Raw genomic sequence first — 26,356 nt, 5'->3', positions numbered from 1 at the left:
TTGCTGTTCTATAAACTCAATTTTTATTTGTATATTAGAAAGTTTTATCATGAGCATATTGACCGCACATGTTAATTTGTAGGTTAATGCATACTAAATCAATTTTGCACACAATATATTGGAGCAGGAAGGACGCCTGCCACTGGGGAGGGTGGGGGATAGAAAGAAGGCCCAGAAAAAATTTATTTTGTGTCATCTTCTATGACAGCACAAGGTGAGGAGAATGCCAAACATAAGAATATAATAGCCATACTGGGTCAGACCAGTGGTCCATCTAGTCCAGTATCCTGCTTCCAACAGTGGCCAGTCCAGGTCACAAGTATCTGGCAGAAACTCAAATATTAGCAAAAGATTTTGGCAGCGGAGATGGTAGAACTCGGGAGTGATTGATGTTCGACAGAAAAACAATACTTACATTGACTGGTTTTATGTCTTAGCAGCTGCTAGTCTTTCCTTTGCCAAACTGGGTCAGCCAAAAACCAGTTGGTTGGGAATCCTCCCTCCCACCCCCCATTCCCCAAAAGAAGTATCTTCAACATAGGGAATGGGACATAGCTGGAAACACTAGATTACAGCACTTAGGGGTTCTAGAATGAGCTGAACTAAGATGGCAGCTTAACACTGTTGCTCTGCTGGATTCCTTGAAAATCAAGTATCACTGACTATAACCGGAATTAAGAAAGGTTTTTTTTTCCCTATTAATATGTCTGGGAAACCGGGTAAACAAAAAAATGTGGATAATTCATCACCTAATAAACAACTAATAAAAGGAGAAGATGATACAGCAGCTATACTAACTGAATTGTGTGCACTAAGAAACTTATTAACAGATACTAAACAAGATACAGAATGTAAGAAATGAAAATGCTAATAATTTCATATGGTGTTAATTGTTGCAGCATAACCTGCTCTCTGCTCTGGCCGCCCTGCTCTCTGCTCTTCCCCGATTCTCCTGTTCTGGCTGCCCTGCTCTCTTCTCTGCCCCGATTCTCCAGCTCTGGTCGTCCTGCTCCCTGCTCAACCCTGACTCGCCTGCCCTTTCCCGCAGTGCGAGCCCATGGTTTTAACCCGTGGGTTAAAACCACGGGCTCGCCAAGTAAAAAAAAAAACAGTACAGTAAAAAAGAAAAAAACTCTGACGGGCCCGAAGGACCAGCGCATGTGCAGACCATCTACAGTCAAGGAAGATGGTCTGCACATACTCTCAAGGATCGCTTTCCAGCGATCCATGCGGTTGGTGGGGGGGGGGGGGGGAGGGCGTGCCTCCGATCACCCCCATTAGAATATTCTTGTTTGAAGAATCGATCGGCCCTGCCTGGATCAGTCACAATTGGGCAGGTTAGTGAATCAGGCCCTTTGAACCTTCTTATAAAGAGAAATCCTTGTTATTTCTCTGCCCACCCCAGTAATGCAATGTATGTGCTGCTCAGTTCATTAATTCCTTCATACATAACAGAAAAAAATAAATAAAAGGAAAGGGGAACTAAAACATTACAAGTAGAGCACAGGTGGCCAGATTGATAAGCCATTAATATTTGCTTCTATTTTGTAATAATAGTCATAGATAAAAGAAAGCCATCTGGTGCGGAATTTATGTTATCTATTTCCATGTTCTTAGATTCCTTTGTCTAATCAATTTATGGCATCAAATTCTATGATCTGCAATACTTTTAGTATTCATTTTCTTAGTTTTGATTTAATCATTTTACCATTTTTGATATTTATTTCTAATTATGCATGTAGCTTTATTTGTAGTTCATTTTATATATTTAAATTTGGTATGACAGCAGAGATCAAGCGCCGATTTGCACTGGGGTGTGCAGCCATGGTGGTCATGGACCAAATATGGAAGTAAAAGGACGACTCAGTCACCATCAAACAAAGGCTGATCACTGCTATTGTGTTCCCAATCGCGACATATGACTGTGAGACATGGACATGGACGAAAGCAGATAGAAGAAAAATTGACACCTTAGAGCTGCGGTGCTGAAGACTTCTATGAATCAGATGGACAGCTAGGATGACCAACAAAAATGCTCTTGATCATATAAACCCAGAGTTGTCCCTGGAAGGCATGATTACCAAACAGACTGACCCATTCTGGACATGTGATGAGAGTGAATTCACTAGAAAAGGAGATGCTACTCAAAATGGTCAGTGGTAAGAGGAGGCAGGGGAGACCAAAAAGCCCATTGGCTGGATATCATAAAGAATGACATGGGAATGGGCTGGGCCCATGCGCCTAAGGCCCCACCCAAAGGAGGAGCCTAAGGCTACTGGGCCGATACTGGTTGGCTCAGGCACCTCAGGCCCCGCTTGTGGACAGGGTTTGAGGTGCCTGGGGCCAATCAGGCCCTAAGGCCCGCCATTTGATTGATGGCGGGCCTGCCGGACGGATGGGCTTGGGACCCATCCATCCATCCCACTGGTTTTCAGGTACGGGGGAGTGTCGAGGGTGGGGGTGGTATCAAGGGGTCACGGGGTCGCAGGGTGGGGGGCCGATTGGGAGTTTGGGGGCGATCGTGGAAGGGGGTGCACCGAGAGCAGGAGGTCCCGAGATCCCTCCTGCCCGTATCTTAGTGGGGGTGGGGGATAGGGGGGTTCACTAGGGCAGGAAGGCTTGGTTCCCTCCTGCCCCAATCGAGTAGAGGGGGGTTGCTGGGGCAGGAGGGCTTGGCCTCCTTCCTGCCCCGATCGTATCGGGGAGGAGGGGTTACTGGGGCAGGAGGGCTTGGCCTCCCTCCTGCCCTGATCGAGTAGGGAGGGGGTCGCTGGGGCAGGAGGGCTTGGGCTCCCTCCTGCCCCGATCATGTCAGAGAGGGTGGCGGTTCTTCGGGCAGGAGGGCTGTCACACAGCTATCCCCTGCTCTGACTGGCAGGCGGCTTAGCTGTGCCGAATCCTGACCTGTCGGCGTGGCTTCCCCAGGAAAGAGGAAGGCTTTTCAGGTTAAACAGACGTAGTCACCTGCCTAGTCTGCCAGGCCACACTGAGATTCTTTGCCAAGGTATATTTAAATTTTCATTCTTAGGCTTTATTGAACAGGGGGTCTGAATACTTTCAGCCACCCTCATGGAATGCAAAAATTAAACATAAAACAAAAACAGCATATAGTTGTCAGAATGGCTTAAAGTTCAAGTATGGCATACAATTGCAGTCCCCTGGACTTTCTCTGCTTTAAAGATAGTCCTCTTCACCAGGGCTCAAATAAACAGAAATGCCATGAAAATAAACTTCCAAACAATGAAAACAAACTGCATAAACAAAACAGATAAATGGAGTAGCAAACTTTAGAAATAGAGTTCCAGGCTTTCCAGCTAACCTAGCTGGGTAACGTCCAGTTTCCAGCTCAGACTCCTAGGCTCATTAGCATCAGTTGAGCTTTTCAGCCCACGGAGCACAGCAGGGCATCAGATAAGCTGTTAGGTTTACAAAGGCTTTAACACAGAGGCTTCACACTATCATAGATACAGCCCCTTTAGCAAACCACAACCTCTGGGCAGACCCAGAGTGAAAGGCGAGGTTTTCCTTCACTCCCTAATCAGTGACACCTGGGCTCTGGTTACAGAGAGCCAACACTCAAACGCAGCTTAGTGAGACAGATTCTTAGCTCTCCTTTAGCTTATGGACACACTTCAGCAGTGTCCATTGTCTCCTCTTTTCCAGCAGCTGGGCTCAAGCTTGGGAAGTCCTCTGCCATCTCCACGTCCTCACTACTGTAGGGTTGAGGAGGGAGACTTCTCTCCTCAGCTGCCTGTTTGCACTGCTGCTGGTCGTGCCTTTGTCTTGGTTCCTCAGCTTTCCCTCCGTTCCTGCTCCCTCCTCTGTGATTCAGGGCTCTGCTTTTACTTATGTCATAACCCCACCCCTCTCTCCTAGGAGCAGGGAGGTTGGGTAGGAAATCCCTAGGGAAATAACTCTGGTTTCTCCTAGGCTGATAATGCGCATACCTTGAAGGACTAGGTCTCCGCTTCTCAGTAAAAATCCTATCAGGCTTTCTGATGAACTTATACTGATATGGCACACTCTACTGGATATTCTTAGGCTCATACCTTTCCTGCTCTACCTCACTGTCTGAGGGGTAGTCAGCCAATTCAATATCCTTACTTTTAATCTGGTCAGCTCTCCTGACCAGGGATCATGTTCTGCTTTTATCCATTACAGGGTCAAAACTGGCTATGGGTTTGTCACAGGGCTTGGGCTCCCTCCTGCCCCTGTCGTGTGGGGGGGATGGCAATTATTTGGGCAGAAGGGCTTGGCCTCCTTTCTGCTCTGTTCGTGTCGGGGGGGAGGGGGTAATGGATTGCAGCAGGAGAGATTGGCTATCTCTCCTGCTGCGATAGCGATCCGAAGTGCCATGGTTGACGGCACTTCGGGATTGTTATCGCAGCAGGGGAGATGAGCCATCTCTCCTGCCGCCATCATTGCTGGGGTGGGGGTTGGGATAGATTCTGTAACATTCTGTTCATTTTGACAGATACCAGTTATAGAATCCAGCTTTTAGGCAAAGGACTGGCTCCTTCTTCGCCTAAAAGAATTTGTGTTGGGCTTTTGGAATTTATGCTTTTTTTGGGTTCATTATATGTAGTAAGTGTAGACATAGTGGTGGTCTGGATGTTTAAACAGCTGAACGTAGAGGTAGGCCATTATAAAAAAAAACCCTCCTTTTGGACATTTTTTTTATTTTTTATAATGGACATTTTCCCTGCTTCTACTTTCAACGTTTAGGGCCTTAGGCCAAAAGGGGACTTAGACTTTTATTTTTTATCCCCCTTCATGTGTGTATATACACACATATATACGTTTATGTTTATTAAGAACTTTATATACTGCATAACAGCCTATCAGGATCCAAGCGGTATACAATACATAGTTCATATTCATCAAGAAAAGAACTCCATTAAAAATAGAAAAGGAAAGATTAAGAGTAAAAATTATTTTTCTTTTTCATAAAATATCATAGCAAACATTTCAACAATAACAATTCTAATAGTTCATATGCACACTGGATGATGTGTTATCAGATGGAAAGATGCTTGACATTTCACGACTGCAACAAACATTTGGTATTGCAAAGTCTCAAATATATAAGTGGTTGCAGTTGAAGCAGGCCATTCAGAAGGGGTTCCCTGATTGGCGAAACTTGAAAACTCAGTATAGCTTGCCGGACCTGTGCTTCCAGACAGATTTGCTGGGGCATCAGGCAGCCAAGTAGTACAAATTAATATCTGAATATTTGAATAAAAAACCTAAAACTAATCTAAAAGACATTTGGAACATTGAGATAAAGCAGCAAATATCTGCTACTCAATGGCCACAGATTTGGACTTGGAGGATGAGATGTACAACATCAGCATCTATGAGGCAAACATGGTTTTTTTTTTGTTGCATATAAGTTTTTGTACTCCTGTTAGATTACAAAAATTAGATAGTTCTAAGTCAAATAGATGCTGGCACTGTCATCTCGATATAGGGACACTGGATCGCCTGCTCTTTTTTTGTCCCTTGATACTTAAATTTTGGCAAGCCATTTGGGATCAAATAAATAGAATACTGGAAGTTCCATTGGCATTGACATATGACGTAGTGCTGTTTGGTACGTTATTGAGGGCCAAGAGTCCAATAATTCCATTTAACAATAGACTACTTCTCATCATGATGGGAGTTGCCATACAGTTTATTTTGAAAAATTGGGAAAGGTTAAACTATCGTTTTTGGTGGGAATCCTTGTGCTAAACTTATAAATTTGAACGTATGAGTAAAATACAATTGAAACATTATAAGAAATTCAAGGAGGTTTGGGACCCGTTGACAAAATTTTTTAAAGATTGATTATTAGTTTTAGCCCTTTGATTATACACATCCAGGATGGGGGGGGGGGGGGATATGCCTTTAATTTATTATTTGATTGTAATTTTGTTTGTCTTGATCACTTGTATTACTCTTGATTGTCTTTATACTGTATGAAAGGGTGGGGGGGGAGGGATATGTATTTATTATATCATTTGATGGTATATCATTTGATGGTATTAAGTGCTGTTTATTTTGTACGTGGTTTGATAATATGTTGCACTTGATGTTGGTTTTTAAAATGAATAAAGATATGAAAAACCACAATTCTAATAGTAAAACAATAAAACAATCAAATCTCAATTAACCAAAATTAATATCTACAGCTAAAAAATTTTTCCATTACAGAATTAATCATTACATAAACACAGATCACAGTCCCAAACTCTGCTCTAAGTTGAGAAGGCCAATTGGAAAAAAAATGTGCTTTTAAATGTCTTTTAAAGTTTATATATGATTCTTCTTTTCTCAAGTCTATGGGCAGACTTGAGAACTATGGAACTAAATAAAAGAATGCACAATCTCTAACTGACGCAAGATGTGCCTTCGAGATGTGAGGGATGACTACCCTATTGTCATTCAGAGATCATAATAAACGCCTTGGGGCGTAAAATAGCACCAAATTAGAAAGATATGAAGGCTGTAGCTGAAATAATGCTCTATGTGCTAACATTAGGATCTTAAATTTGATCCTAAATTCCATTGGTAACCAATAGAATTTTAAATACAAATGCTTCACGTGTTCACGAATAAATGCTCGGCCTAATAATCTAATTGCAGTATTCTGCACTGTTTGTAAATGCTTCAACTGTCCTGACCCAATGCTTGCATATACTAAGTTACCATAATCTAACATTGGGCTTTTTTTTATTGCCGGCCGTGGTAGTATTAACTCCACCGCTCATAGGAATTCTACAAGCATCGGAGCTAACACCGCTGTGGCTGGTGATAATAAAGCCTAATGCGGCTTCATAAAAGGATTATTTAATGACTTTAATAGAAGTAACTGTGAACAATTGAACATATCACTTTTCCACAGAGTCCCTTTGCGAGATGACACATTTGTTGTATCATTCAACTAGCTCAGGGGTGGGGAAATCCTGAAAACCCGACTGGATTGCGGCCCTCGAGGAGGGACTTTGACACCCCTGCTCTACAGCATTCTTTCCAGAGATACAAAATCTGATCCCGCATCCCCTATAAACTCCACTGACCCTGTGAATGTGAGATGCAAAAAGCCATGATTTTACAACTTGCTTAACCCTATGGTCTTCACACTGATGCAGTTCTCTAGCTAGTGAATTCCACAGCTGAAGATAAACTACACCTATAGGTAAACCACTGAAATCTGGTGCCATGCTCTGCAAGAACAGGAACCCCAAGGTAATTTTTTTAGAGCAAAGTACAGTATGTAATACAGATGAAGCCTATCTACCAAACATTCTGGATGAACTGTTATGAAACAGGTTGTTCTGTGCAATATCACAAATGGAAGAGGACTTTATTTTTTAAAATCAGATTTGCTGCCATAGCCACACACCGTTTAACAGTGAGTCGAAGTGGTTAACTAAAATAATTCTGGCCAATTAAAGTTTTCTGACTTAAGGGTAGGGTTACCATATGGCTCTAGAAAAAGGAGGATGGATTGAGACATCTGGGTTTTACTTCCATTGCTTTCAGTGGAAGTAAAACCTGGTTGCCTCAATCCGTCCTCCTTTTTCGGGAGCCATATGGTAACCCTACTTAAGGGCAACCTCTCCCTCAGTCCCAGCAGCAGATGACACATTTATGATAGTTATTTTTTCTTCTTAAATTCTAACATGAAGTACATTGCATTTTCTGGGCATGTCCTTAATGAAATCATCTCTCAGAAGGGCAGCCAATCACCGGAGCTGAGGAAACACTCTTCTGTCGCTAGGTGTGGCTCTTCTGCACTTTATAAAAATCACCAGCCTAAGGCTTAATTCCTCCTGTTTGCTCATACTTTAGCTTCTGGTGAATTAACAATCTTGTGCTCTCTTGGACAAGTAAGTTTTAAATACTTATGGCTGTTTATAGAATATTTTAGAGGGAGACTTTAGTGGCTTGCCTGTATCTTTGTGCAATGGCATTTGTTGGCATGGGTGTGACCCCCTAGAGAATGTCAGATGCTGACATTGTACTTTAAAAGTGTCGTGATATGTTAATCACGCAGATATCAATGTTCTTTTTTTTTAATCCTTTTGCCCGAGAAAGGACTCTGCTGCACCCTTTGTTTTTAATGCTTTGGAACTGACTTTCTCCTTGCTAAAACTGTAGAAAGAAGACTGCTTTCAAACTGCTGCATGAGTCAGAGGAAATGAATGTTCCACGTCTGGAAATTTAAATTAAAAAAAAAAAGTAGTAATACTGTGGTTTATGTTGGCTTACAGCTCATATCTGATTAACTGTTTCCCATCCGCTGCCCTAACAGCGCTGCTCTGTTAATTTAGCAGGATTGCCCCACCCTCTCTGCTTTCAGCTTAAATTTGAAAGGCACTCAGGCTTGCTTGTGATTTTATATTTACAGTACTGTACTTGTGTGACACCACATTACTGTGCATTATCCGTAAAAAGGTCTCATTGCATAACATGAGACCTTTAGCAAATTGTGCATTAATCTAGGTTAGTGCCTTTTAGTAAATCTTACACTTTGACGGCAGTGGTGTAGCGAGGGTGAGAAGCGCTCGAGGCGGTGGCCCTCTCTCCCACCTTCGCACGCTCCTTCTCCGCTCCCTCCTGCCGTGCGAGTGCCGCTTCCCTTTCCCCGTACCTCTGTAGCGTTCCTGGTGCGAGCAGCAGCCCCCAAGCTGCTGTCGGGCCAGCATCGGCTTTTCCTCTGACATCACTTCCTAAGCGCGGGTCCAGGAAGTGATGTCAGGAGAAGAGCTGATGCTGGCACGACAGCAGCCTGGGGGGTTGGAGGTACAGGTACAGGAGAAAGGAAGCGGCATGCACGTGCGTCAGGGGGGGGGGGGGCAGGGAGGAGGATGGGTGCCTGCGCCCTCAGAAAGATGGCGCCCGTGGAGGACCCCGCCTCCCCCTTTATTACGTCACTGCTTTGATGGCAATTCAATAACTGGGTGCCTCCTTGTAGGTGACCTGATGCAGCCTGGGGAGCATCTGTTCTATAATCACAACTGGGCACCCAGATTCTGTTATAGAATACTAGTGTAACCTGGCATCAGTGTGCCCAAAGTTTAGACACCCACAATTAACACCAGCCTTGTGTAACGCAGTGGGTTCTTAACCAGGTTCTGTCTCTAAGGAGAAAGAAGGTTCATGTTCACAGAACTCTGCTTTTCTCTTTGTGCTGTACAGAACACTCTCTGAACAAAGATCATAATCTCTCTTCCCAACAGCCATATCAAGTTTCCATTTCTACTGTTAATACACCCTACAGCCTTAGATACTTGCTGTAACTCGCTTTGAAGTGCGCATTCAAATCCTGCTCAGTAAAATAAAGTGAGTATGGTTAGGAAACGACTAAGGGCTAGATTCACAAAGCAAACTGATCGTGCACCGATCGGTTTGCGAGCCGATTTCCCTCCGGCCCGATTCACTAAAGTGTTTAGCAGTCCCTTCCCGATCCATGCATGCAAATGAGGGAAATGGCATGCAAATTTGGAGGGGCAGCAATTCACTAAACACTTTAGCTAACACCGATTGGGCTTGCCGATCAGAAAAGAAGCGACTGCTGAAGACCAGTCGCTTCTATCCTGGCTGACTCTCCTGCCCTCTTCTGCCCTTTAAAACCACAGACTCGCAATGCTTTTTAGCAGAGCAAGCCCGTGGTTTTAAATCTGCTGCCGCCACCATGAGGCCCAAAGCTGCCCACCCCATCCCCGCAAATAGGGCAGGAGGGATGCCATCTCCCTCCTGCCATCGCGAAACCGCCATCGGCCCGACTCACCCCTCCCCATATCTTACTCTGGTTCATTAAAATTATGGCAGGAGGGTTTCCACTCCCTCCTGCCATATCTACAACTACTAACATCACTCCCAACAAGTACCCCCAACCCCCCTCCCACCCAGAACCCCCCCACCCCAATTTGCCCCGCAGCCACATAAAAAAAAATTATGGCTGAAGGGTTCCCACTCTCTCCTGCCATCGGTTCCACCCAAAAACTAACGTAACGGCAGGAATGCCAACTCCCTGATGCTCCCCTAGACGCCCCCTCCCCGTACCTTTAACGGAGCAGGAGGGGTGCTCAATCCCTTCTAATCCAATGCCTCCCGCGATGAGTCTGAGGCCTTAGGCCAAGCCCCGGTGCATCGTGTGATGCACGGGGTGGAGCCTAAGGCTCTGATTGGCTGAGGCGCCTCGGGCTTCACCCTTGGGAGGGTCCTGGGGAGCCTCAGCCAATCAGGGCCTTAGTCCCTACCCCGTGCATCACACAATGCACTGGGGCGTGGCCTAAAGCCTCAGACTCGCCGCGGGAGGCATTGGAGCAGGAGGGATTGAGAACAGGGAGGAGGGGGAGGGACAGGGGGGAGTGGGCATCCGGGGGGTGGCATCAGGGAGTTGGCATCCCTCCTGCCGTTATGTTAGTTTTTGGGTGGAACCGATGGCAGGAGGGAGTGGGATCCCTCCTGCCATAATTTTTTTCAACGCGGCTGCAGGGCAAATTTTGGGGGGAGTTCAGGGAGGGGGGTTAGGGCCCTTGCTGGGATGAGGGTTAGCGATCCGTGCAGTCGGTTGGGGTGTGCCTCCGATCACCCCCATTTGCATGCAGATGGTTGGCGAATCAGTCGGCCTGCCTCCAATCGCACACGGATTGCACACGGGTCTGAGGGTTAGTGAATCTAGCCCTATGTGGCAAAGAAATAATACTTAGGGAGGAAATTCATCAAGGGGCGATATAAGAATATAATGGGCATCTTAGCATTTAGTACTGGGTGACCAGAGAATTGGATAGAGGACGTGCGCTAGATGTGGTGTATTTAGATTTTAGCAAAGCCTTTGACACTGTTCCATACAGACATCTGATAAATAAACTGAGTGCCTTCGGGCTGGGTCCTAAAGTAACGGGCTGGGTCAGGAACTGGCTGAGAGGAAGGTGACAGGGTAGTGATCAATGGAGATCGCTCTGAGGAAAGGGATTTTACCAGTGGTGTGCCTCAAGGTTCTGTTCTTGGGCCTGTTCTTTTTAACATTTTTATAAACGATATTGCTGAAGGGTTGTCTGGTAAGATTTGCCTCTTTGCGGATGATATCAAAATCTGCAATAGGGTAGACACGTCGGATGGTGTGAATAACATGAAGAAAGACCTGGCAAAGCTTGAAGAATGGTCTGAAATTTGGCAGCTAAAATTTAATGCTAAGAAATGCAAAGTCATGCATTTGGGCTGCAAAAACCAGAGGGAACAGTACAGATTAGGGAGTGAAGAGCTTATGTGCACGACGGAAGAGCGGGACTTGGGTGTGATTGTATGTGATGATCTCAAGGTGGCCAAACAGGTTGAAAAGGTGATGGCGAAAGCTAGAAGGATGCTAGGTTACATAGGGACAGGTATGGCCAGTAGGAAAAAGGAGGTATTGATGCCTCTGTATAAGACTCTGGTGAGACATCATTTAGAATATTGTGTACAATTCTGGAGGGCGCACCTTCAAAAAGATATAAAAAGGATGGAGTCGGTCCAGAGGAAGGCTACTAAAATGGTGTGAGGTCTTCGTGATAAGGTGTATGGGGATAGACTTAAAGATCTCAATCTGTATACTTTGGAGGAAAGGCGGGCGAGGGAAGATATGTTAGAGACATTTAAATACCTACATAATATAAATATGCATAAGTCGAGTCTCCTTCATTTGAAAGGAAACTCTGCAATGAGAGGGCATAGGATGAAGTTAAGAGGTGATAGGCTCAGGAGTAATCTAAGGAAATACTTTTTTACGAAAAAGGTGGTAGATGCGTGGAATAGTCTCCCGGAAGAGGTGGTGGAAACAGATACTGTATCTGAATTCAAGAGGGCCTAGGATGGGCATGTGGGATCTCTCAGAGAGAGAAAGAGATAATGGTTGCTGTGGATAGGCAGACTGGATGGGCAATTTGGCCTTTATCTGCCATCATGTTTCTATGTTTCTATGAGCACCCCTTGATGAATTTCTCTCTTAGTATTTTATAAATTGCACTCATAAGTGGGAAGACACACCCATATCCTGGCCATGCTCCTCCCATGTTAGGGTTACCAGATATCTGGGAAAACCCAGACATGTCCTCTTTTCTGTTAGAGTGCCCGGATGGATTTTTTAAAAGGAGGGGAGTCTGGATTTTGGCAGCTCTCCCAACTCCACACCTACCTTCCCCCCGACCGCTGCATTGAATCTTCGGGCAGGCCGTCAGCGGCAAAGAGGGAAACCTGCTTCCACCAGCCTGCCTTGGAAGCTGCTTCTTTGCAGCGACATCCTGTTCCCACATAGGCGGGACTTGCAGAGGCAGCTTCTGGGGCAGGCCAGCTGCTGGCCTGCACAAAGATTCAATGCAGCAGCCAGGGAGGAGGTATGTGGGAGAGTTGGGAGCTGGAGAGAGATGGCTGCGGATCCTGCTGGGGGGTGGGGTTTGAATTGGTGCAGGCTCTGGTGCTGAGGTGCGGTTGGGTGAATAGGGAGAGAGCAGCAGTTGCTGGAATGGGGAGGGGGATAGTTGCAGTACCATGGGGAGGGGCAGGGGAGCGAAGAGAGAGAGATTGGTCCTGGGGTGTGATACAGGAGAAATGGTAAAGAAGAAAGAGAAGTTGGGTGGGGGTGGAATATGCGGACAGGGATAGAAGAATGGCCTAGGAGGCAAGGGAAGGAAAAGACTGAGCTGGGACTGAAAGGGTGATGAGATACAATGGAGGATAGATGAGGGTCTTTTACTAAAAGGTATTAAGCCCTTAGCACGCTTTTAACATGTGAAAACAAGCTACAGCACAAACACGCTAAACCACTTTGTAGTATTTTTCCTGTTTCTGTGCACTAAAATATGTGTTATTTAATTTTTAAGAATAATTCTCTGAGGGGGTGTGGCATGAGCAGAGAGTTGGTGTTGAAACATTAACCTTCTAGTGCATTATGATTAGTCTGTGCTAACGAACTAATGCTCTCTAGAATAGATCAGTAGTGAATCTGTGTATGAAAACTGACACACAGTTTGCACCACTGAGGTCTTTAAATGGGCTATAACCTAAATAAGGTTGTTTTTTGGTTCATATGCCAAGAACCATATATAAATTCAACAGCGGAACCTTACATTCGAAGGAAAGAGGCGGCGAAGGGCTCTTGTAATCGCAGCTTCTCAGTATGTTGCCTTCGAATGTTAAGTTTTATTGACTTTAAATAAAAGTTCCTGCATTTTTGTACATCATCTCTGCAGTCTTTTCTTTGGTTTTGTGTTTGACTTCTCCAGACTATTACTGGTTTGTCACTCTAGAGCAGTGTATCGCAAACTGTGTGCCTCGACACACTGGTCAGGAGGAGAGGTACCGGCGCAGGCAGCCTACAGCAGTGGTTCCCAGGCTAGCCCTAATGAATATGCATGGAGCAGATTTGCATGCCTATCACTTCCATTATATGCAAATCTATCTCATGCATATTCATTAGGGCTATCCTGAAAACCCGATTGGCCTGGTGGTCCTCCAGGACAGGGTTGGAAACCACTGGCCTACAGGACGTGCCTCGCAGCTCGAGAAAGTTTGCATGACACTGCTCTAGAGGGAAATGTGTTTTGTGTTTATTCTTTGTAGCTCTTGCCTCTGATGCAGCCTTCAGTTAAAATGTGGCCACAACAGGCACATGCTTTGTTGAAATTAAACTATTTTGATCTGCTGTTTGTTCTGCTGCTCTTGTAGCTAAGAGCACCAGATTTTTGAGACACCTGGACAGGGTCAGCTGGGGTAGGGTAGAGCCCTTCCATGACAATTTTCTACCATTAAAATTATAATTTTTACTTCTATCTCCCCACTCTTCTGGTTCAGCCATTTCTACTTCTCTCTTCCCTCTTTCAAACTAGCCATCTCTGCCTTTTTTTTCTCCCCCTTCCAGTCTAGCCATCTTCCTCTGCCCTTCCAGTAAGCCATCTGCATCTCTCCCTTTCTCTCTCCCATCCCCTTTCCAGCCCAGCCATCTCGACTTCTCCACTTCCAGACCCAGTCCAGCACTTCTCTTTCCCCACTTCTGGCCTTACTTCCTCTACCCCCTTCTCCACCCCGGTATAGACTTTGGAAATTCAATGTTGTGGTGTGTTAGATCAGTGTTCTTCAACCTTTTTACACCCGTGGACCGGCAGAAATAAAATAATTATTTTGTGGACCGGCAAACTACTAGGACTAAAATTTAAAAACCCCGTTTACGCCCCATCTCCGCGAGCTCGGTCCCCACAAACCATCTGATCCCATCTGCACAAGCCGCAATTATGATTTTATATTGAACGTATTTTATTAAAGTATAAAAAGAAACAATATTCTGAACAATTGTAATTTTATAAATACAAATATACAGAGCACGGACCAACAAAACTCCTGTCTCCCTTCCCCTTCACATATATCCCCTCTACTATCAAGAAAACTGAACAAACCAAGTTATTATAGAATGCTACATAGAAATATCATGCTAACAGAATACTGCAGTCCCCAGTTATGTCTCTAGCAGGATATATAATTCAAATCTGATATATTATAATGACAAAATAGAAATAAAATTATTTTTTTCTACCTTTTGTTGTCTCTGGTTTCTGCTTTCATCTTCTGTTCACTCTTTTCCTTCCAGCATCTGCCCGTTCCATCCAATGTCTGCCCTCTCCCCCTTCCATATGTATCTGACTTCTTTCTATGCCCCTCTTCCTTGTCCATCCTCCTCTCTCCTTTTTACATCATTCATTCCAGCTTCACTGCCTTCTTCATTTTTATCTCTCCTACACCAGATCTAGCATCTTTATCCCTCTCTCATTTCTCTGCTGACCCCCTTTCCAGCATCAATGTCTCTCTACTTTCTCATTCCTCTCTCTCCCCTTTCTCTCATCTGATCTCTCCATTCCACCCTGACCCCCTTCCCCTCCTGTAATCTCCCTGCCAGCTGTTTCCTTCCTTTTTTCTTTCTCCCTACCCTCCTTCCTTTTTTTCCTTATCTCCTCCCTCTATCCAACATTAACTCTCTTCCCATCCCTTTCCCTCCTCCCTCCCAGCAGCATCTCTCCTTCTTCTCCCTTCCCTCCTCCCTCTATCCAACATTAACTCTCTTCCCATCCCTTTCCCTCCTCCCTCCCAGCAGCATCTCTCCTTCTCCCTTCCCTCCTCCCTCTATCCAACATTAACTCTCTTCCCATCCCTTTCCCCCCTCCCCTCCCAGCAGCATCTCTCCTTCTTCTCCCTTCCCTCCTCCCTCTATCCAACATTAACTCTCTTCCCATCCCTTTCCCCCCTCCCCTCCCAGCAGCATCTCTCTTTCTTCTCCCTTCCCTCCTCCCTCTATCCAACAGTAACTTTCTTCCCATCCCTTTCCCTCCTCCCCTCCCAGCAGCATCTCTCCTTCTAACTCCCTTCAAGTCCAGTAACAGCTCTCCCTTTTCCAGCACCTTCCCAGCCTCCTACAGTGGCTTCCTCCCCTTCCAGCAGCTCTCGGTACTTGCCTGCAGGAAGTTGCCGGTAAATCACTGCCCTGGCAAATAGGAGAGCTGGTGGGAGGGGAGACAGCCACTGTGAAGGCTTCACAGGATCTTGTTCACACACGCTGACCATGTCCCTCCACCTGCACCTGAATCTGCAGCTCTCTCCGGTCTAATCGCAACTTCCCCGCGGCCCTCTTCAGCAACTCGGCAGGGGTGGCGATCAAGACATTCTGCCGACGTCGGGACCTTCACTCTCTGAGTCCCGCCTATTTTGTTTCAACTTCCTGTTTCCGAACAGGCGAGACTCACAGAGTGAAGGCCCCGACGTTGGCAGCCTATCTTGATCGCCTGAGGCTGGGAGGAACATTAATCAGCAGGAACCGCAGTCGGGAGGAACCGCAGTCGGCAGGAAATTTAACTGCCGACTTGATCTTGCCGGCCCTGCGCGGACCGGCAGAAATTTTCTGCGGACCGACACCGGTCCGCGGACCGGCGGTTGAAGAACTGTGTGTTAGATCATTCTAAACCATGCTGGGTCCCACCTCCTCTGACAAATACTTCCTGTTGCATTGGGGGCAAGACCTGGCAGAAATGCACCATGCTGTATCATGATTCTGTATTTCCTAATGCTGACACTGAAGGGAAGGAGCCAGGAATACAAAAGGAGGTTTGAGGGGAAGGGCCGACATTGGCGGCAGGTAGTGGCAACAGAGAGAAATGCAGGATCATGGGAAGGGAGGCAGGAAAGGCAAGACAAAATTAAACTATGACACTTCTATCCCCATTACTAAATCAAGTGTAATAGGTGCCAAAGAAAGGAGAATCAGGGACAGGGAACTGGAATCAGAGACAATCCCTGAAAATTGGGGATATCTGGTAACCCTGCTTATAGCACATGGTAAAATCCTGTATTATAACACATTAAGTCCAGAATTTACCACACTTTAGTAAAAGGTTCTTTAGGAACACAAGTTTTCCACTGAAAATTCATCTGAATTTAGGAGCTTACATATTGTGCTTATACATTTAGGTCTGTTATTAATTTGCCTGGATGTGCAAGTCTAATTTATGAACCCAATGCTGAAAATAAATGTTAAATTCCTAAATATTTTTCTGAGCTCTAAATCTGCCTGTTTCCACCTACGTTCTGAGCTTACACTGCTCATAAATTTAGGAGTGCAGTGAAAGTTTGAGCATAAAGTTATGAATTTAGCCCCAGTAAATTTTCACAGAGGCCGATTTAGGAGTATAACATTCAAAGTTAGGAACATTTGAACATCAGGTCCAATGTTTTCCTTTCAAAACTCTACCTCGCCTTCTTATTTTGTGCAGGAAAGGTGAAACACTGACATATTTTGATTCATTGTCTCCTATGAACCGGTTTTTCAGGTTTTCAAACACACCTTGACTGCAAATAATATCTTGTACGCAAAATGGGCCAAGAAAAATCATAGACTACTCCATTATCTAGGCATTTAGCCATGAGAGGCATTCCTGAACTGATCTTTCCGAGGGTCAACCTAGGTACAAGAATTTGAAATTTGAATTTAATTATTCTCCTTTCCAAATCTGAGCTCAAGACAAGTTACAATAGGTTTATAGTTTGCCTTTTGCACTTAATTTGGATTCTTTGGCTGCCTTTCCCAAATCTGAGCTCAAGGTGAGTCACATTCAGGGTTATGAGTTATTTCCTGGCTCAGATACTGTGTTCATAAGTGTGTCTGAGGCATTGGAGAGGGAAGTGACTTGTCCAAGTTCGCAAGCATCATCAGTGGGAGAAGCAGGATTTGTAAATTCCATAGCATTTATGCGGTATATAAATTTTTAAATAAATAAATAACCCTCACGTCCCTTGATCCAGCACACCAGGCCATCCATCCATCCTCACATTTCCCCCCAGATTCTATATAGGTTGCCCAAAGTTGGGTGTCCAAAGTAGATGTGTGTGCAAATTAATTTGTTAACAGGCATCGATAAGTCAATAATTGGATACAATTTAGATTTCTGTGCACATCTGTACTGGTTGCTATTCTATAATAAACTAAACCCATGGATAGCCCAATTAATCCTCGAAGCTCCAACCTACCTCAGCTTTAGAAAATTGCTCAAAACACACCTCTTCCAACGCCACGACACTTAATTGCCCCCTCCTCAAAGAACACCCCCTCCCCCCCTTTTTATCACGCCCCCCCAGGCCCCCCGATCCACTCTATCCTGCTCCCCAATTTCATCTACTCTATGTAAATCTGTCCAATTAATACTTAACTGCATGTAACTATGTTTAATTAATGTGAACCGCCTAGAACTCACTGGGTATGGCGGTATACAAGAATAAAGTTGTTATTATTATTATTAATATCTGCACCTACTACTACTACTACTATTTATTATTTCTGTAGCGTTGAAAGGCGTATGCAGCGCTGTACATTTAACATACAGTAGACAGTCCCTGCTCAGAAGAGCTTACAATCTAATTTAGACAGGACATTTCAGGGTTGGAGAGGTTATAGTGGGTTTAGGTATCTAACAGCAGTGAGGGGGGAGTTAAGAGTTGAAAGCAGTTTCAAAAAAGTGGGCCTTTAGCTTGGATTTGAACACTGCCAGGGACGGAGCATGACATATTAATTCAGGCGACCTGTTCCAGGCATACGGCGCCACAAGAAAGAAGGGACGGAGTCTGGATTTGGCAGTGGAAGAGAAAGGTATAGATAAGAGGGGCTTGCCCGATGAGCGGAGATCACAGGAGGGAGCATAGGGGGAGATGAGTGAGGAGAGATATCGGGGGGGCTTCAGAGCGAACGCACTTGTAGGTCAGCAAGAGGAGTTTAAACTGTATTCGGAAACGGACCAGGAGCCCATGAAGCGACTTGAGGAGAGGGGTAACTTTTCTAGCTTGCAACTCATTGAAGGCATGGCCATGGAAGGAGTATGGGTGGATCAGGAGTTTCTCAGCATGTGGTATGCATACTCCCAGGGGTACGCGAGACCCATGCAGGGGATATGCACTACGGCACATTTTAAATCACCCCCCACCCCTTTCGCGGTCTCTATCAAAAGTCAGAGCAGGCGCAAAAGCTAGGAGGGACAGGTGCACAGGAACAGAGTGCTCTGAAAGCACGCCTCTTTAGCAGTATTCGCCAATCTGTGAGTAGCTGCTGTGCTATTTCTTCTGCCCTCTGACCCCTGCCACCAGTAGCAGTTTTTTTGCTTTGCCCTCCGATCTTTGCTGGAACTGTCTCCCTGCTGCTGCAATCCATGCACTCTGTACTCTCCACCCCTCCCCTTGGGTAAAAACAATTGGCTCGTTCCCTGGCCGTCCCCTGTGGTAAAACTCTCCAGTGCTCTGCTCTGCCTCCATCGCCTCCCTGCTTACTGCCTTGCACCCGCGGGAAAAACAGCAGAAATGAGACGGTTTCCATGTGGACCAGGGGAGGCATATATTGACCTTTTTTATTCATACACACATAAAACAATTCTGCAGTTGCACTTGATCCCACTGCAAATTTGCAGATGTCTATCAGAGATTAAGCCGCATTTATTAATTTTGGCACCAATCCACAATGGGTTTGCTTCATATTTGGTTCTGCTTTTGTTTTTTTCATCTTAACCCGCTTTGTTGCCAAGTCTTTGCGTTGTATATGTTCCGGAAAGCCACAACATTTCCTCAGACCTCTACCTATTAGATGTTTCTATCACAGGACATGGCCGATGTATACTGGTTAAAACCTACAGAAGTGAAGTAAAAATGACTATCTCCAATACAATCATGGCTTTTATTTTCACTTCAGCGTTAAGGATTCAAGCCATTGTAAAGCTAAAAGGCAAATTTAAAGCATTATCCACTGAGAATATTTTAAAAGTTTTCATTTATATCATCATTTGTTAATTATAATATTTGAAATTCATATTCCCCATAGTAGTTCTTCTCAGTCCTCTCCTGGTGGCACTGCTAGCCAGTCAGATTTTCAGGATTGCCATTAAAAATTTGCATATAGTTGAGACAGTGGCGTGGCGAAGGTGAGAGGCACCCTGGGTAGTGGCACCCCTTCACGCCCTCTTCTCCACCCCTTCTACTGCCACACACTCCTTCCCTGCCCTCTCCCCCCCCCTCCACCTGCTGCTTTCCTTTCCCCTACATCTGTAACATTCCTGGTGCGAGCATCGACTCCCAAGCTGCTGTCATGCCAGCGTCTGCTCTTCCTCTGATGTCACTTCCTAGATGCTGGTCCAGGAATTAACGTCAGAGGAAGAGCCAACGCTGGGGCGACAGCAGCTTGGGAGTCGATGCTCACGCCAGGAACGTTATAGAGGTACGGGGGAAGGAAAGCGGTGCACACACGCGGAAGAGTGGGGGTGGGGTAGGGAAGGAGTTGGGGTACGGAGAAGAGGACGGGTGCCTGCGCCCTCACCTAGCGGGCGCCCGGGGTGGGCCTCCCGCCCCCCCCCCCCCGACTATGCCACTGAGTAGAGACCCATTACATGCAAATCTATCTCTTGCATATTCAAGGTGTAAGAAACTGAGTACATCATAGAGATGTTTGAATACCTACATGGCATAAGTGCACATGAGGCAAGTCTCTTTCATTTGAAAGGAAGCTCCAGAATGAGAGGGCAAAGGTGATAGGCTCAAGAGTAATCCAAGAAAATACTTTTTTTACAGAAAGGAAGGTAGATGCGTGGAATAGGCTCCCGGTAGAGGTGGTGGAGACAGAGATTGTGTCTAAATTCAATAAAGCATGGGGCAGGCATGTGGGATGTCTTAGGGAGAGGAGGAGATAGTGGATGGGCAGAATGGATGGGCCAATTAGCCTTTATCTGCCATCATATTTCTATTACTATAAAGTTCTATGACTCACGATGCAGGTGTAAAGAGCCTTAGTTAATAGGGAGAGGAGGAAATAGGGATGCTGTGGATGGGCAGACTAGATGAGCCATTTGGCCTTTATCATACCATCATATTTTTATGTTTCTTCATTTGAAAACTGGGAACATTACGCCCAGATGACCCTTTTGAGAACTAAAATGGGCAAAAATTTCCTTCCGTTTTTGAGACCACAAAAGCGATGAGGAACCTGACAAATAGCTTTGAGATCCAGCAACCGATGTAAGGTCTCCCTGACAACCTCACCTTCCAGTGACATTTACACAGGCACTCCACAAAGTCATCTTGCAATGGTTGCTTGAACTCCATCACAGATGATGTTGAATATCCTCGAGTTTGAAGTAATCTGGACCCTCCTCCAGTCGAAGTCTTGCAGACAAGCCCCAACTGCTACCAGAAGCTGGGTCCCAACACCTTCATTGGGCACCACACCCCAGAATCATTATAGTGATCCTGAAAACCTAACTGTAAAGATATTTCCAGGAGAGGGTTGAGAAGCAAAGCCCTGTAGAATAGCTCAGAGAAGGTTCAATAAAAATGCATAAATATATGCAAATAGAATACCAAAATAGCTGCAACTCTAGTAGAATGTCATATAATAGCAGTAATCATAAACAACCTTGGTTTCACAATCCGATTGAAGCTAAGCCAAGGCTTGGTCAATCAGCCAGGATTTGATATTCTTTTGAAAAGGCAGACAGGTTCCAGTTATGTCTCTAGGGAAGGTAAATTCCACAATCAGGAAAGGAGAAACTAAATAAACATTGCCTGGTTCATGGACCATTTGAATAAGACATTTGAAAACTGTGTCTTATATTAATTTTGGGCCCAAAAAATGCACTAGGTCTTATTTTCAGGGTAGGGTTTCTTTTTTTTTCATGTACATGATCATCTCTCCCTTCCTCTCTTTCACCCCAATTCTTCCTCTTTCCTTTCTCTCCCCCACATGTGCAGTATCTTTCCTCCCTTCTCACCCATCTCTCTTGTGCCTTCCTTCTGCAGCATCTTTCTATCCCTCCTTCCCATCCCCCTGTGCAGCAGAACTCTTGCCCAACTTCTATCCCCTCGCTCCCTCCCTCCCATCCCGTGTGCAGCAGAACCCTTGAGCACCCCCAGAGCCCCACCCCCCGCTGCACAAAGCCGAATTCCTGCTGACCCTCCATCCTTCCCTCCCATCCGAACACTGCCGATGCGAGCCCTAAATACTTCCCTCCAGATCAGCGTTGGGCCGGCAGCACTTTAAACAGGCTTCGTGGCCTTCTCCACCGGGGAATTCCCTCTGCCACAGTAGTTGGTACCAATTTATTAGGTGACATATATAGTGTGGGCAGATGGCAAAACTAATACAGAATACATTAGCATGTCACATGTTAGTCTATATTTTCCTATCTTAGGAGCGTGTTAGCGCCTAACACAGCTTAGTAAAAGATTTTTAGATCAAGAGAATGTTCTAAACAATTTCCAATAATAGATGGAAATATCAGGATGGCTGTGCATTTGTTAGTGTGTATTTGATTCATTTGGGTGCCTAAAAATGTCTGTGGGCACAAATCCCTTGTGCGTACGTATACCTACAAATTATACATACAATTGATTTGCACACACAAAAAATAATTTAAAAAAAGGCTTTGTAAAAGGAGCCCTTAGTGTCATGGGGTGGGTAGTTCTGGGATTCCTGCTAGACTACCAGAGATTTTATTTGGGACTGGGGAGAGGAGAGGGAGAGGACTGCTAGACTATCAGGGAATTTAGGGTGAGGGGAGAGATTACCTGGGTTCTTTTAAAAATATTAGATGAAGGGGGGTGGTCGGGGTGACAGAAGAGCACTTAGACTATCAATGATTCAAAATCGGGGAATGGAGGGGGGCCCAATAGATTATCAGGAGACATTTTTAAGATACAGAAAGTGTTTGGCTGATCCAGTCACAGGTTTACCCCACTACATGCAGGGACTTGTAGTTTTGTCTCTCTCAGGGAATGCAATAGAGAAACAAGAACAAGATGTTAGAAAATTGCAGGGCCAGGAGAATATCATGTCAGACAAATCTGATTAATTTCTTTGACTTGGTGACCAGACAGTTGGATCAAGGGGGTGTGCTAAATGTGGTGTACTCAAATTTTAACAGTCTCTGACATGGATTTATAAATAAACGGAGTGCCCTTGGTATAGGCCCTGGAATGGCTGCCTGGGTTAGAAACTGGCTGAGTGGAAAATATTTCCCACAAAATATCACCTGGATCCAATGCGTTCTATTCAATGTGTGATTTTTTTAAGGACGCCTCAGCCCCACCGCTCCACCGCTGTAATAGTTTGTTACCGCGGGAAGGTTATGTGGCGCCTCATCATTGGCTGTCCATATTTTAGTCAATTTTTAAACCGTGTGTCACAAGTATTCCAAAAATGTCTTCAAAAAGAATTTTTTAGTGCAAATGCTAAACTTTGTAAAAGTATAAATATTTACTTATCTCAGCCACCTTGGGAGTCAGACCCGACATGTTTCGCACTATAAAAGTGCTGTTTCAAGGGTCTCCCTACGAGATAAAGGAAGAAAGCTATGATATCCATACATAACCTAGCTTCTCCCCACCTAACTTAAAATATAATCCTCTTTTACTCGTAAATAGACTATAAAAGAACTCACCGGGGCTGCTGCTGTCATCCGACTCCTATTTCATTCTGTGTGTGATGTCGGCGGCGTCTCCCGGTGCCATTTAAATATCCCGTCCAATCATATCCTAGCCCTGCCTCCTTGATGACGTCCACCCGAAATTTAACCTATCAATGTCCCCCATTCTACTTCGCTGTTTAATCCCCGTGGCTCAATAGTGTCAAGTTCAAAAATATAGCGTTGTTCAGTTTCATTAAGTTTTATTTGATCTTTCCCACCCTCCATACCCGTAATAACATCGATAACACGCCATCTCATGTCACCACTCGTATGTTTACGTTTACACCAGTGATCTACCAACGGAGCCTGCGCTATCTCATTGTTTATACGTGATTTGTGTTCTGTCAGTCTCACCTTGATTTTCCTATTCGTGCGACCTATATAAACAAGATCGCAGGGGCAAACTATTGCATAAATCACATCTTGTGAGTTACAATCTGTATCAGATCTAGCCCTAAGTGTCCTCTGTCTCCCTGGGACTTTCCATGTGTCTCCTTGAATAGTGAAGGGACACCATTGACATTTCCCACATGCTGTATGGCATCCCCCTCTCTCTCTTGTCCTAACTCCATATCTCTGAAAATTACGCCGTTGGCCTAATGTAATGCCACGGGAATATGCTATCATGGGGAAATTCTCCAGAGGTCTATGGGCTTGAACAATGTACCAATACTTTCTTAATAAGCCCTCCATCATCTTGGTAGCCTTCGAGAAAGGGAGAATGCATGTAAGGAGGTCTTTATCAAGTTTCTGGGAGTTTTTTGATTCTGTAAGGAGGAGTTCCCGTTGAGCATATTTTCCCCTCATATATGCTTGTTTAATTGATTTTTCCGGGTACCCTCTATCCCTTAATCTATCTGCCAATTTATAAGCTTGTATTTTGTACTCATCTACCGAAGAACAGACTCTTCGGATCCTTAGGAATTGACCTATTGGCAGATTGAACCGCAATTTAAGCGGATGAAAACTATCAAAGTGTAGAATGGTGTTACGTGTAACCGGTTTCCTGTATAAGGAGGTGAAAATTTTCCCTTCCTGTATCATGATTGAAATGTCCAAAAACTCAATACACTTTTGATTGCATGTCATGGTAAAACCTATATTAGGGTCTACTGAGTTAAGGTATTGTGTAAATGTGTCAAGTTCATGCCTGGTGCCGTCCCAGATAATAAAAATATCATCCAGAATCCAGCCCCAGAAACAAACATGTGGCTGAATCATAAACCCATTTCTCTTCAAATTTTGCCATATACAGGGAGGCTGCAGAGGAGGCCAGCGTAGCCCCATTGCCACCCCCTGTATCTGCTGAAAAAATGTATGATGGTATTTGAAATAATTCTTTTTAATGACCCATTGTGCCAATTGCATCAAAAACTCAGTGGTTATAATCTACCACTTTTATCAAAAGTGGTAGATTATTTTTTGAGAGATCAAGTCCCGAAAATAAGATCTTACATTAGAGATTCATCTCATTTTATTAGCAATCTTACCCAGGTACAGATGGATATGACCAATAAATGGATGGTAACTTTAGATGTCACCTCGCTCTACACAAAAAGCCCCCAAGATGAAGCATTACAAATTATAAGTGAGAGTTTACATAGCAGAAGCCCCCCACACCGTATAACCACTGAGTTTTTGATGCAATTGGCACAATGGGTCATTAAAAAGAATTATTTCAAATACCATCAGACATTTTTTCAGCAGATACAGGGGGTGGCAATGGGGGCTACGCTGGCCCCCTCTGCAGCCTCCCTGTACCGTATTTTCGCGGATATAACGCGCGCGTTATACGTGATTTTACGTACCGCGCATACCCCTCGCGCGTTATATGCCTGAGCGCGGTATAGAAAAGTTTTTAAACATAGTTCCCACCCCGCCCGACGCCCGATTCACCCCCCCAGCAGGATCGCTCGCACCCCCACCCCGAACGACCGCTCGCACGCGCTCCCACCCGCACCCGCATCCACGATCGGAGCAAGAGGGAGCCCAAGCCCTCTTGCCCGGCCGACTCCCCGACGTCCGATACATCCCCCCCCGGCAGGACCACTCGCACCCCCACCCCGAAGGACCGCCGACTTCCCGACAATATCGGGCCAGGAGGGAGCCCAAACCCTCCTGGCCACGGCGACCCCCTACCCCCACCCCGCACTACATTACGGGCAGGAGGGATCCCAGGCCCTCCTGCCCTCGACGCAAACCCCCCTCCCTCCAACGACCGCCCCCCCCCAAGAACCTCCGCCCGTCCCCCAGCCGACCCGCGACCCCCCTGGCCGACCCCCACGACACCCCCACCCGCCTTCCCCGTACCTTTGTGTAGTTGGGCCAGAAGGGAGCCCAAACCCTCCTGGCCACGGCGACCCCCTAACCCCACCCCGCACTACATTACGGGCAGGAGGGATCCCAGGCCCTCCTGCCCTCGACGCAAACCCCCCTCCCTCCAACGACCGCCCCCCCCAAGAACCTCCGACCGCCCCCCCAGCCGACCCGCGACCCCCCTGGCCGACCCCCACGACCCCCCCACCCCCCTTCCCCGTACCTTTGGAAGTTGGCCGGACAGACGGGAGCCAAACCCGCCTGTCCGGCAGGCAGCCAACGAAGAAATGAGGCCGGATTGGCCCATCCGTCCTAAAGCTCCGCCTAATGGTGGGGCCTAAGGCGCGTGGGCCAATCAGAATAGGCCCTGGAGCCTTAGGTCCCACCTGGGGGCGCGGCCTGAGACACATGGTCGGGTTTGGCCCATGTGCCTCAGGCCGCGCCCCCAGGTGGGACCTAAGGCTCCAGGGCCTATTCTGATTGGCCCACGCGCCTTAGGCCCCACCAGTAGGCGGAGCTTTAGGACGGATGGGCCAATCCGGCCTCATTCCTTCGTTGGCTGCCTGCCGGACAGGCGGGTTTGGCTCCCGTCTGTCCGGCCAACTTCCAAAGGTACGGGGAAGGGGGGTGGGGGGGTCGTGGGGGTCGGCCAGGGGGGTCGCGGGTCGGCTGGGGGACGGGCGGAGGTTCTTGGGGGGGGCGGTCGTTGGGGGGAGGGGGTTTGCGTCGAGGGCAGGAGGGCCTGGGATCCCTCCTGCCCGTAATGTAGTGCGGGGTGGGGTTAGGGGGTCGCCGTGGCCAGGAGGGTTTGGGCTCCCTTCTGGCCCAACTACACAAAGGTACGGGGAAGGCGGGTGGGGGTGTCGTGGGGGTCGGCCAGGGGGGTCGCGGGTCGGCTGGGGGACGGGCGGAGGTTCTTGGGGGGGGGCGGTCGTTGGGGGGAGGGGGTTTGCGTCGAGGGCAGGAGGGCCTGGGATCCCTCCTGCCCGTAATGTAGTGCGGGGTGGGGTTAGGGGGTCGCCGTGGCCAGGAGGGTTTGG

General features: G+C 46.3%; 1 protein-coding gene across 1 annotated transcript in view; it reads left to right on the top strand.

The window, feature by feature from the left end:
- The first annotated feature begins 7,752 nt into the window (after positions 1–7,752).
- The window catches only part of LOC117350289 (annexin A1-like), a 78,020-nt gene continuing 59,416 nt past the window's right edge, over positions 7,753–26,356 (top strand). Inside the window, exon 1 of the mRNA XM_033924522.1 lies at positions 7,753–7,874. The gene's annotated coding sequence lies outside the window, so the exon portion shown is untranslated. The remainder of the gene's footprint in view (positions 7,875–26,356) is intronic.

The sequence above is a fragment of the Geotrypetes seraphini genome, chromosome 1 (assembly GCF_902459505.1).
Source record: "Geotrypetes seraphini chromosome 1, aGeoSer1.1, whole genome shotgun sequence".
NCBI classification, from domain to species: domain Eukaryota; kingdom Metazoa; phylum Chordata; class Amphibia; order Gymnophiona; family Dermophiidae; genus Geotrypetes; species Geotrypetes seraphini.
Note: the sequence above shows the minus strand (reverse complement) of the source record. Positions and strands in the feature narration are given on the sequence as shown.